Below are 12,873 nucleotides of genomic sequence, written 5' to 3'. Positions count from 1 at the left end.
TGAAGAGATGGCGGATATCACGAGAATGACCATGGGTGATTACAAGAAGAGGATATGTGAGGATAATGGACCAGGTCTTGTACCACCTGAGATTCCAGCTGAAAGAATTTTTAAGCTCAAGTGGCATATTCTATCAACGCTAAAGGACATACCATTTTCTGAAAAAGAATATGAAGATGCATTCAAGCACATAGTTGAAGTAAAGGACATTGCAAACTACTTCAATGTTCTAAACATGCCATGAGCATCAATTTTACTTAGGATACTTCCGGTGACATTTACTGGTGAAGCAAAAGTTTGGTTAAAATCGCTCGATCTCAGATCCATTACTACTTGGGCTAATCTTCATGACGCTTTTATTGAGAAATTTATTCTGCCTCCACAAAACTCAAAGCTAAAGAATAAAATTGCTAATTTTCAACAAGAAGTCGGAGAATCATTGTACGAAGCGTGGGAAAGATACAAGGGCTTGCTTAGAATTTGTCCTTAACATGATCTCAATGTTCAACAAGAAGTATCCATTTTCTATAATGGGGTGAATGTCACAACAAGGCAACTACTTAAATCTCAAGGACCAATGACGAAGAAAGAACTAGCGACGATTAAGGAATTGATTGAAGAATTCGCGAAGCACTCACGCAATTATCATAACCCTAGAGAAGATGTTACTAGAGGTAAAGGAGATGGAGGGAACGAGAACTTAATTGTGGTTTTGGAAAAATTAGAGAATATGGATCGGAGGATGACAAAGATGGATCAATCTATCGATTCAATTTCATGTTGGGTATGATAATTGTAGCGGACCACATTTGACCAATGATTGTGATCTAGATGAGAATGGTAACAGGAAAGCACAAATTTGCTACTCTAGTGGTGATTGATTTGGTAAAGATTAGAGAAAGACCTAAAAAGAGTGGTTACCTTATGAAGAGTACGAGAAGCAAAATGACAAAATTTTAGACAAACAGGTCGAGACTATTACCAAGAAGAACAACCACCACGCGAGAAGAATATGGATTTTGAGTAAGTATTTCATAGGTTTATGGAAGCCTCAGAAAAAGTCATGATGCTACTGATGCTAATGTGAGGAATCATCAAGAACATAAAGACTCAACTTGGTCAACTTACAACACTTGTTAATGAGAGGTTACCACCTAGAAATCCCGACCCGAAATCACAACCTCATGTAATGGCAATTTCACTGAGGAAGAAGTTCATTCTAATCCATTTATGATCCATGAAACAACAACTAAAAAGCTTGATTCGTATTTGGAAGAAGAGAAGCCCGAAGCTAAAAAACCAAATTATGGATCGCGTTCTGATGATTCACCACGACATGGTGATCTTATCACGTCATGGTCATTGGCGAATCCAAAATTTTCTACTCTAAATTCGTATATCCTCCTTTACCATTCCCGTTTCAATCCCTTAAGCATAATATGGAGCCGGAACATAAGAGGTTCATGGAACAAGTGCTATCACTTTCGATAAATGCTCCACTCCTCCAATCCATTGTCAAACTTCCTATGTTTGCCAAGGATGTTATGTGAATTATGAATATTGGTTTGACATGCGGAATTAAAGAACACACAATGAACATGCTGATTTCGGTGTTTAACAGATGCATTCGATTATGTAAGGTGTTACAAAAAAGGATCTAGATCTAAATCTACATAATTAACACACACTAACACTCTCAATGTTACATCTCTCAAGCACACCTCTACAAGTGGTATGAACCTACCTTATATAGAGGTGTTTACATGTCTCTCTCTCTCTCTCTCTCTCTCTCTCTCTATCTATCTCTATCTATCTATCTATCTCTCATATCACAAGGCTACATTACCACATGCAAGTGGGTCTACATAAGTCAAACCATTTACAAAGTCATACATGGATAACTTTGTACCCAACATTCTCCCCCTCAAAGTTAGGAATGGATGACCCGCTTCAAATCTTCCGAACTCAAGCAACTACGCGACCCGAGCCTCAAGTGTGACACATGTAGAGATGAACTTCAAATCTTCAATGATTTTTCAATCCGGGTTCTAGAATGTGAGACCATACAAACCGAGCATCAACAGATAATTAGGAGTTTCTCAACCTCCAAATAATCACCCTAAAGTTGAGCATAAAAGCACACCCCAAAATCTACAATAAGTCCAAACCCATCATGAACCGAAATCACTTCCGAATTTCCAATCGAATCATTTCATAAGCTTCAAATACTCGAGGTCACTTCGGTCTTCAAGTCCGCGTAATATGAAAAATTCAACTTTCGAATTTCTATATAAATCTCTCCCCCTTTTTATAATCGAAAATTGATTATAAAACCAAAAAGGAATGAGAAAGTGCTAATTTCGGAATTTTTCTATACAAAACTTCCCTTTAACACATGACATAAACATTTTGCTTCAATCCGGAAAATCCAAAAAATCTTCAATTTTTATCTTCGTTCACGGACCGCCTTTGACAAAATTTCTCAAAAATGGGTAGAAATTGTCAATTTCAAAATTCTGCAGTAACCCGGTGCGCCCTAAATAGCCAAAAATGTGAAACTCTCCCCCATTTGCGAAACTGGGTAGAAAGCGTCAATTCTCATTAACTGCAGGGGCCTGAAATGTACAATCTTCAATTTCTCAGAAAATCAGCCCATTTTCAAATTTTGGGTATGGCCTGCCAAATTTTCGAAACTTCAGGTACAATTTTTGAAACTTCTGCACACATCTTCAAACTTTAGAAAGTTTAGTCCTTATTTCGAAAGTGGGTGCAAAGTGTCAATCTTTCGAAACATTAAAGACTGATTTCGAAATTTCTAGTTTCTTCCCCTGTTGATTTGTTTCAGTCGCTACAAAACCTTCGAATCCTTCACACAAATCCTTCGTTAGGTGATACCCGATAACCAAAACTTTCGAAATTAACTCAAATGACTTTTCATTTTGACATCAAAATTTCGATTATATCTCCCAGTTCCAAAATCATCGTCATCAACAACAAAGTCCTACCCTTCGCTGTTTAACATCAACATCGACCAAAATCGACCTCAACGACTCCAACACAACCTTCATTTTTCAGTAATTATTTCGAAATCAAAATCAAAATTAGACATCGATCCTCAAGCAACCTTCGCTTTTGCATCAGATCGACATCAAAATTTCGATTCCAAAGCTTCGCTATCTATTAAGCTCCAAAAACTCACAGTCGACTTCAAAATTCATTCTCTTTAGACCCAACAATCAATCTTCGACTCCAAATCAACAATCGATATAACGATTATCAATTTTCCAGTCAATTTCACAGCCTGCGTTTTCAACTTTGCCCAAAACCAGTTCTTTTTCAACATCGACACAGTACATACACATAGAAACCCAAATCGAAATTAATTTTACCATTCACAAATTAGACCCATTCAATATCACTCAATCAATCCTTAATCCATATATGAAACAAATGTCAGGTGTGAGATTCTTATTTCGATTTAGACCACTCGTTTTGACCTTTCGATTTCAACAATCATCAAACACCAAACCAAAAGTTTTCTTGAACAATTTCAGATCAAAACATAGTATTTTATATGTTCTTCATGTGTTCTTAACCAGTATCATCAATCGTTCATCACAAATTATGATTAACACCAAACATCTACTGATCTAATCTTCATTAATTTGTCTCCATCTTCGTCTGTTCTTGAGTATCACTTATTCTTGAATCACCAATCGTCAGAACACAAATCATAGTCCGGAATTCTCTTCCAATTCGATCCAGGGAAGAGAATCAATTGATAAATCACTTCAGTCGATTATAAGAACACAAAAGAACTCGAATTGAAACAATCATGAATTTGAACTTGATTTTGAATCAAAGCAAAGATAAACCTTAAAATCAATTTATCAATCGGTAATGTAGCAGAAATCGTGAAAGAGAAACTCAAATCATGGATGAAATCGATCAAGATCAGTGTTTCCTTCGAATCATAAAATCGATAATTCCAATTAAGAAAACTGATCTGAGTATGTGACTTAATATATACATGAATCAGAATAGAAACTAGATGTTGAAAATGAACCGATGAACACAATTTGACGAATCAACGAACATAAGTTCAATGAATTTTAATGAAAAATTCAATGTCGGTCAACACAAAAGTATTTCAGTCTTTTTGATGAATATCGATTGATGAAGGAATTTGGATCAGACAAAATTGTAAATCAACATTGGGCTCAAACAAATGAATCATGAATAGTAACAGATTCGTGATTTGGGCTCAAACATTTGAAAAATAATAGTGATCGGATCAAAACTTTGGGCTAAATCAAAAGTAATTGAATCACAATGAATTTGGGCTTAAAACTCGATTCAAACGAAAAATTGCAATTTGAGAATCAAATCAAAGAATACGATTGGATCGGGCTTGATCAATGAAAAAATTATTGGATCATAACAAGTGGGTTTTTCAAAAAAAATTTGATCCAAGGAGTCAAAATGATCAAAAATTAAAAAACGCAATGCACGAATCAACGAGATTTAGAGAGATCATAGAGAGACTCACCATAAATGCTCCAATTGTGATGATTGTAGCCAAACCAAGAATCGTTTCTTCAAAAAATCATGTTGATCTTCGAAGACCCGCTCTGATATCAATTGATGTGAATTATGAACATTGGTTTGACATGCGGAATTAAAGAACACACAATGAACACGGTGATTTCGGTGTTTAAGAGATGCATTCGATTATGTAAGGTGTTACAAAAAAGGATCTAGATCTAAATCTACATAATTAACACACACTAACACTCTCAATGTTACATCTCTCAAGCACACCTCTACAAGTGGTATGAACCCACCTTATATAGAGGTGTTTACATCTCTCTCTCTCTCTCTCTATATATATATATATATATATATATATATATCATGTCACAAGGCTACATTACCACATGCAAGTGGGTCTACATAAGTCAAACCATTTTCAAAGTCATACATGGATAACTTTGTACCCAACAGGATGTGATAACTAATTGAAAGGATTTGGAAAAAGCATTAACCATAGTGCTTAATGATTTATGTTCAACTACAATCATCAATGGGATGCCAATAAAAATGGAAGATCCGGGCCAATTAACCTTGCCTTGTAAATTTGGCAATTCTGCTTCTATAAATGCTTTATTCGATTCGGGGGCAAGCATCAATCTTATTCCATATTCTTTCGACAAGAAGCTCGGTATACCAAGGCTCCAAGACACGAAGATGACACTTATAATAACAGATCACTCAATCACTAACCTACATGGAATCATTGGAGATTTATTAGTGAAAGTGGGCAAATTTATTTTTCCGGATGACTTTAAGGTATTTGATATGAAGGAAATGAAGACCTTCCTATATTTTTGGGAATACTATTTTTAAGTACCACAAGAGCACTTGTTGACATCTACGAATTAAAGCTCACACTTCATGTAGAAGATGAAGAAATTACTTTCGAAATGAGTCAAAAAGTGAGTTATGAATTACCAAGAGTTGAAGCGCTAAGGATGAATAATTTGGAAGAAGAACACCTTAGTGATCTAGAAGAGATGGAAAAGATGATGGAAGAAGAGTTAAAAGTTTAGGAGAAGCCTCCTATTGCAAATATCAAATGTTGTAAACCAAGAGCCTTATCTCATATGACATTTGAGGTGATCACGTTCACTACACCCAAGGCTCAAGTGGAAGAGGAAAATGATGAAAGATAAGTGGATTCAAGTGAAGAAGTTGAGATAATTGATGAAGATATGGGTGGGGAATTAGAGAAGCCAAAAATGGTCAAGATGGAGCAAGATGAGAAGAATAGTACAAGGGTGAAAAAGCAAGGCAAAGGGGTGAAGCGTAAACATTAAGAAAGTGTTAATCCAAAGAAGAAAGAAAAATCAAAGAAGGCGTATATAAGACGTGTTCAAGCATACAAGCATAAGTGGAAAGAGCAAAAGGTGAAAAGAGGGAGATCCCACTCCTAACCACAACAACGTTTAGTGGGAAGGAGTCCAGCTCACGACTCCTAAAAAAGTAGTGCTTTTTGGGAGGCAACCCGATGTTTAAGAGTTTGCATTTTCTTTTTGACTTCTTTTTAGTTTATAATTTCAGTTTTATTCGTAGTTTAAATGAATAATCATGTGTTTCTATAGTCTTTGATCTTCTTGTGTAGTATTAAACAAAAAAAGTGAATGAGCTTAATTGATGAGGAAGTCGTGTGATTTCTAGAAGATTATAATTGAAGATCATGTTTTTAAATAAGTGTAGGGTTCCCACTTGATGAAGAGAAACGTTTTACAACAAAAATTATAATATGGACTAATTAAATATGGACTCTTATATATATGGAATGGGCCAAGTTCATTTAGGTTGGGCTAAGCTTTCATGGATGGTCCATGGAGCTTTTAACCCATGGATCCTATGTAAATGAAAGGTCATGGGTATTAGGGTTTACATGGATGTAACCCTGATCCTCCATAATATATAAAGGGGTCCTTGACTCACAAAATTGGCACAAGTGTGTGAAAATAAGAGTGGGCCGATTTTAGTGTGCATACATATTCTCTCAAGTTCTTCCAAGGTGTTTTGGTGATTTGTGATTCCATTTGAGGCTTCCACACTATTGGGGCTAAGCTCTTAAAGCTTGAAGACATCAAGCTACATCAAAAGGTATGTCATCTAACTAGAACTTTGTAGTATAGGTGCTTCATAATATGCTAGTTAGGATGAAACCTTGGAATAGTTAATATTTGCATGTATAATAGAGAAAACATAGATCCAAGGTTTATAGGGTTGCATGTACACCATAGGAGTGTAGTATACTAAAACCCAACAGTGGTATCAGAGCCATGGGTTGTTTTCTGTTATATTGATGCAAATGTTTTATTTTCAAGTTGAAAAAAAAGGAAAAAAAAACGTGACGTTTGTCAAATTTTAAGATAATTACTTGTTTTGTGAAAAACGAATTATTTGTAAAATTTGAATCATTTGTTATATGAGTTGAATTAGGTCAAATTCAGTAAAAGATAAAATGATATGATTATTTTATTAATTTTAAAAGTTTGATCTAAATGTTTTAAGGAGTTACATATTTTGTCATAAAATTTTGGAGCTCAAAAGTTTTTTTAAAGTTGTGATCTTAAGGGTTTTTGAAACTTCCATAAGTTATGGATATGAAAGTTTTTTTTTTTAAAAAAAAAAATTTGATTCAAAGTTTTTATGGAGTTACAAAATTTGGTGTTAATGTTTTAAAGAATTCCATAACTTGTTCTTAAGTTATGGAACATGGAAAGTTTCATCATAAAACACCATTAATTCCATAAGTTATGGAATCCAAAGGTTTTCAAGAATTACAAAACTTGCCCTCAAGTTTTGGAATTTGAGAAAAGTTTTTTATGAAAAAAAGAATTGAATTCTAAAACTCTTGGGTTCATAACTTAAACAATTAATTAAATGGTTTTAATTTTGAGTTTAATAATTGGAATTATGATGTTTTGTTGAATAGTTCAAATTAACTCTTATGGACTTTATTAATAGTTAATTAAAGCGTTTAATTAAAAGAGTATTATTAATCCATAAATATATGGTTTGAGTTTAATTAAATTAAAAGTCTAGTTTAATTAATAGATTAAACCACCAAGTATTTTAAATGTCTAAAATACACCCTTATACTATTATAATATTAAAAGTTTAATATATTATATGTATAAGAGCAAGTCGTCTTACCATTAGTAGGCCTCATTCACGAAGCCGGTCTATAAGGGGGTATAAGGTTACTGCCTATAAAATGGCAGTTTAATGGGTGTCCACTCTCACTCACCGCTTCCTTGACCGGTGGAGGGTCGTAAGCCGAACAGGTAGGACAAGGACTATAATTCTCCCTTCATTATAAGTATAATGATAAATACTAAGTAACTAAACACTTATAAGGTTACACTTTGCACTTTGTTTAAGCTGTTAGTGGAGCGTGTGTGGTTAACCGGCACACTAACCTGGACTTAACAAGGTAGGCAAAGGGTAACTTAATGTTTATCATAGTATCGTTGGAGCATGTGTGGTTAACCGGCACATCGATTGAGGGGTAAATATTAAGGGTACCAAGTATATTTCATGGTTACTTCACACCTTGTTTTGTGATCCTCGGCATCCCAGTCACAAAACCTGAAGGGCACACTCGAGATTGAAACATGCCATTGAAAAGTTCAATGAATCTCAAAAGAATCTAGGAGTTTCAAAACCAATTAAAACCTAATAATACATTTCGTTTATCTTGGTGGAAATTGGTGAATCGTCATTCACCTACCTTCAAATATTTTATAGCTTGGATTACGGCATCCCTCTTCCAAGTTATAAAATAGTTTGTTGGGTCCTAGCCTTAATATATCATATTGGGTGTTATATTAAGGACTTAAATCAACTTTACGTGAATTTCTCCTATTGTTGATGTCTGGTTTAGACAACAATGATCATCCCAAACCAAGCTTTCCTAATGAATATGACTTCCCGAGTTTGGCTCATGGAAGTCATACTTCTCTTCCTCCACCTCCTCCAATTATTCTCCCTAACCCATAAGTTCAAGGTCACTCAAGCCCTAATGGCAAGCAAGGTCTATGTATGATCACATCTTAGATATGAAGTCACATATTGACAAGTCGGGAGAGTTGGGTGTCAAAGTCTTGAGAAAGTTGGATGTTCAATCACTTTCTAAGTCACATAGTGAGTTCCTTTGGGACTACTATGAAACAGACTATGACATGAACCTTAATGATCATATCTATTTGCTTGGTGCTGCTGAATCAGCAATGATTTGGAACGATGGTAAAGCAAATTTGATTAGAAGATCAACTTCCGAAAAACTTTATGGACAGTGACAATGGTGACACTGGAAATCCAGAAAAAGCATTATCTTCCCAATGGAAAGGGATTGGCCATAGTCAACCCGGTTGACCAAATGGTAAAGAGAAAGGCTAAGTCTGAGATAGTCCCATTACCAAAGGGTCCATATGTTTATTTTGCCAAAGGAAGGGGCGTGGATTGCAAAGCTGCCAAATTTACCTAAGGATGTTAAAGTCAATAAGTTTGACTCTACATCAGGTAGAGCCCATTATCTAACTCTGTTAAGTTCTATTCTGAGATCCTCATTACATGATGTGACTGGGTCACATGTTGATGTTTTAAGAATCAAAGAATAGAGAGAAATCTTAAAGGAAGTATATGTTGATTCTGATCGTGAAGGTGGATTTCGATCGCATCAGAATTTTGAGCAGTTGCTTAAAAAGTTATGATATATTGCTAAGGAATAGATAACAACAATTTTCCATATGGATTGTAAGGATAAGTTTTTCCGCAAAGTTTTAAAATAAAAGAAAATTGTTTAATTTTATTTATTTGAAGTATCCTTACAATGGCATTTGTGGAAAATTGTTGCTTATATGATTCCACTGACAGCAATATTGGAAAATGGATTTGATTCTTTCATTTGTGGTAGTGTCTAAATTTACCAAATCAGGAAAGTTCCTCATCACCCAAGTTTCAATTGGACCGAAACTTGGAATCATGCAAGTTGAATAGTATGATGAATGAGAACTTTCAAGCATTGGAAAATCAAGACTAATTACTTGTTCACATGGATGTGTGAGTCAAGTGAAGGACTAAAGGGATCGAGTACACATTCTTGTGCACTGGTCATGTCCACCACAAAGCTCGTTAAGACTATTTTATTTACTAAATTTTAGTAAATATGGTTATACTTACAAGTTTAAGTATAATTCTGAAACATTGGAAAAGTCTCAATGTATGGCAGAACGAATGGGAAGAATCAAATTAGGCAGAAAGATAAAAGTTTCTCAAATCTGAAAAGATGGGAGAGTACTTTAGTATCATGTTTGTGATCATCTTAATGATTTAGAAATCATATCACAATTAGTCCTCTAAAGGTCATCTTAGTGCATTCTTATGACTAAGAAGAGGAGTCATGAATTGTTGAAATGGTTAGATCAGGAAGATGAGTCATACTTCGTTCCAAAACAATTCTTAGAGTCATACTTCAAGATTGTAACTTGAGTGATATATCTTAAAGAAAGGTTTAAAACACTTGTCAAATGTAAGAGTAAAAGTGTCCTACTCTTGTACATTTGAAATTGGTAAGTTGTGATGTTTTGGATAAAACAAAGACCAACTAAGGCCAATTGTGTGAAGTGTTTGTCTTGATAAATAATCCGCACTATCTCTTGAATATTTGGCAAGATAGTCTTATATGTCAAGAGGATAGTGGGAGTCTTAAAGATCCTAAAAAGAATTTCAAGAACTAATCAAGAATAAAACCTGAGGTTCTTCACTAGCACACGACTTGAGGTTTATAACCTATCGTGTTGACATATTCTGTGCCCATTCCAGTTAAAGTTGGATTTGCATAGGAGTTCTAAAAGTTCTCAATTGGTTGCATAACAACTTGGAAGCAATGGCAGGCCCTGTACTGCCAGGTGGCAAGAAGTTAAGATTGCATAAGTTCAGTCCATATGAGTTTGGATTTGTCATTATCCTTGTCTTGTGACTATGGTTTTGACGATTCACATGGATAAGAACACATACACCATAAAATCTAAGGTTCATAAGGTTTCTCTCCGATTCATGAAAATGATGGTGAGGAAACACTTCCACCAAGTAGATTTGAAGCAGATGGCAAAAGGTCTAAACAATTGAGACTATGATTACGGCATCCCTTTTCATAGTTCTGAAATTGTTTAGACACACATGCATGCTATCTAAGGAAAGGTGTATGATTTTGATAAAGTTTTATCAAAGCATCTCGTATCAGAAATCTGAACTTTGGTAAGAAAGTCAATAAAGTATTGATTTCTAGAAGTCCATCTGATTTCTGAGTACATGTCAAAGCTAGTGGGAGCATAAGTGTTTTGCTAATAATCATCATGTTAGTGGGAGCATGATAATTATTGTTAGTGTTGCAAGTTAGCAATGTTAATTATAGAAAACAAAAGTTTCAATTCGTGAGGCTGCAGGGATTGAAAAAGTGGTTTTGCTATAATTAAGGGAAAGGATATACTTCATTTCAGTTCTAAAGGCTTAGATTGAGACCTTAATCATCTTTAGTCAAGAATATATATATATATATATATATATATATATATATATATATATATATATATATATATATATATATATATATATATGAATTTCATGTTGGATTGCTTCAACTTAAGGAAATTCTATATATTGTGTTCTCAAAATTCGATTATGATTACGGCATCCCTGTTCATAGTCAAATTTTGAAAACATGGCAAATAAAAATATTGTAGCAAAAGACTGGTCTAGAATCATGTCTTTATGTGAGACATCATGAATCGTGTACCATTTGCTTTGGGTACAGGCTCGATTGCATGTGCTATAATATTTGTCATTTCTAAATTTTTTCAAATGCCCAGAGTCATTAAGAAGGGAAAAGGTCTAGAATTGGATATGACTAAAATGATTAAGCAATTGTCGAGGACAATCTGAGGTTTACCAAAGATTGGTTGCTCAGGGACAGTTGGAAGTATAGTGCTAATTTTGGAAGGACCATATTGACATATTCTGAAAAGAGGCATCTCTTATTCAGAAGTGATAGTCAAAATGAGAATATGGAGTTGTCTCCATAGGTGGAAGTTATCTGTGTAAGATTAGAAAACTTAATGCAAGAAGCATGTCCAAAGCAATGTACTTTCAATATGAGACTTAGTTTCCATGGAGTTGATCTCCTTTTGAATACCTTATAATGACTGTTGACAAGTCTTTGTGACTTTGTACATATTCATTACAGGAGGGTCAGTGCATATAAGTTTAAAATCTAAACAGATTTCGATAAATGATAGGAATTTGAAATTCTCACATTTTTCGATAAGAATTTGGGAGTGTGAAATTAGAATCATTGAAATTATGTTCAATTGGTTTATTTCACAAAGTAAGGATCATAGACAAACATAGAGTGCATACTTGGTGTATGGCAAAGCTATTGTTTAAGAAAAACATAGTGTACATGCTTGGAGCATGGGATAACTAGTGTTTTTAATTCAAGTATAAAGTTGATAAAACTGAAACAATGAATAATGAGTAATCAGTATGGTGATAAATAAAAGTGTTTATTTATATTCATAGGGTTTGATACCATATTTGATTCATTTATTCTTGTGTTTCACTTTACATGTTTTGACTTCCAGAATAACTAAGTCGCTCTTCCTGAATGATTAAGTTATTCAAACCATCCACAGTCGGTCATATGTTGGAAGTAGATATGAATCAAGACTGTCATGGGTTGGTTTGTAGAGGTCCAAGTTGGTGGACAAAGTGGTGCTACAACACTCATGAGTGCTCATAAGTTCTGAGTATTGGATTCAACTCGCGCTCATTTGAATCACTTCATGGATTTTATCACGAGTGATCATGAGACGATAATATCTTATATTCTTTAAACCTAGAGATATGAGTTGTTACTATGAGTTGGTTATACATTGATTGCACGAAAACGCATTTGGTAACTCGATGTTATAAAACGTGCCTTTGTGTATGATTCAACAAGTAGTAGAACAAGCCATATGAGTCGAAGTTTATCCATTCCTTTTACCTTCGGGATAAAAGCGATATCTGTGGGCCCCTCGATGATTTAGCGATGACACATGTGAGTGCTTGGCCAAGCCAGGACTGATTTGATTTGTTCAATCAGTCAGTCATCATAAATCGAAAATCGGGAAACAACAAATGGACAGAGAGAATGATTATAATCCATGTCTCAGTCCATATGATATCTAGAATGGAGGAATATATGATCCCTTATCTAATGGACAAGTCATTGACAAGGTCAGAGTTCGACAT

At 34.6% G+C, this 12,873-nt stretch overlaps 1 non-coding gene across 1 annotated transcript; it reads right to left on the bottom strand.

The window, feature by feature from the left end:
* Positions 1-391: 391 nt before the first annotated feature.
* LOC145167987 (small nucleolar RNA R71) lies at positions 392-498 on the bottom strand. Its single transcript, XR_013741584.1, has one exon. It is a non-coding gene; the product is annotated as a small nucleolar RNA R71 (small nucleolar RNA).
* Between the last annotated feature and the right edge of the window lie 12,375 nt (positions 499-12,873).

The sequence above is a fragment of the Lactuca virosa genome, chromosome 3, assembly GCF_052849685.1.
Source record: "Lactuca virosa cultivar CGN04683 chromosome 3, Lactuca_virosa_CGN04683_v6, whole genome shotgun sequence".
NCBI classification, from domain to species: Eukaryota; Viridiplantae; Streptophyta; class Magnoliopsida; order Asterales; family Asteraceae; genus Lactuca; species Lactuca virosa.
Note: the sequence above shows the minus strand (reverse complement) of the source record. Positions and strands in the feature narration are given on the sequence as shown.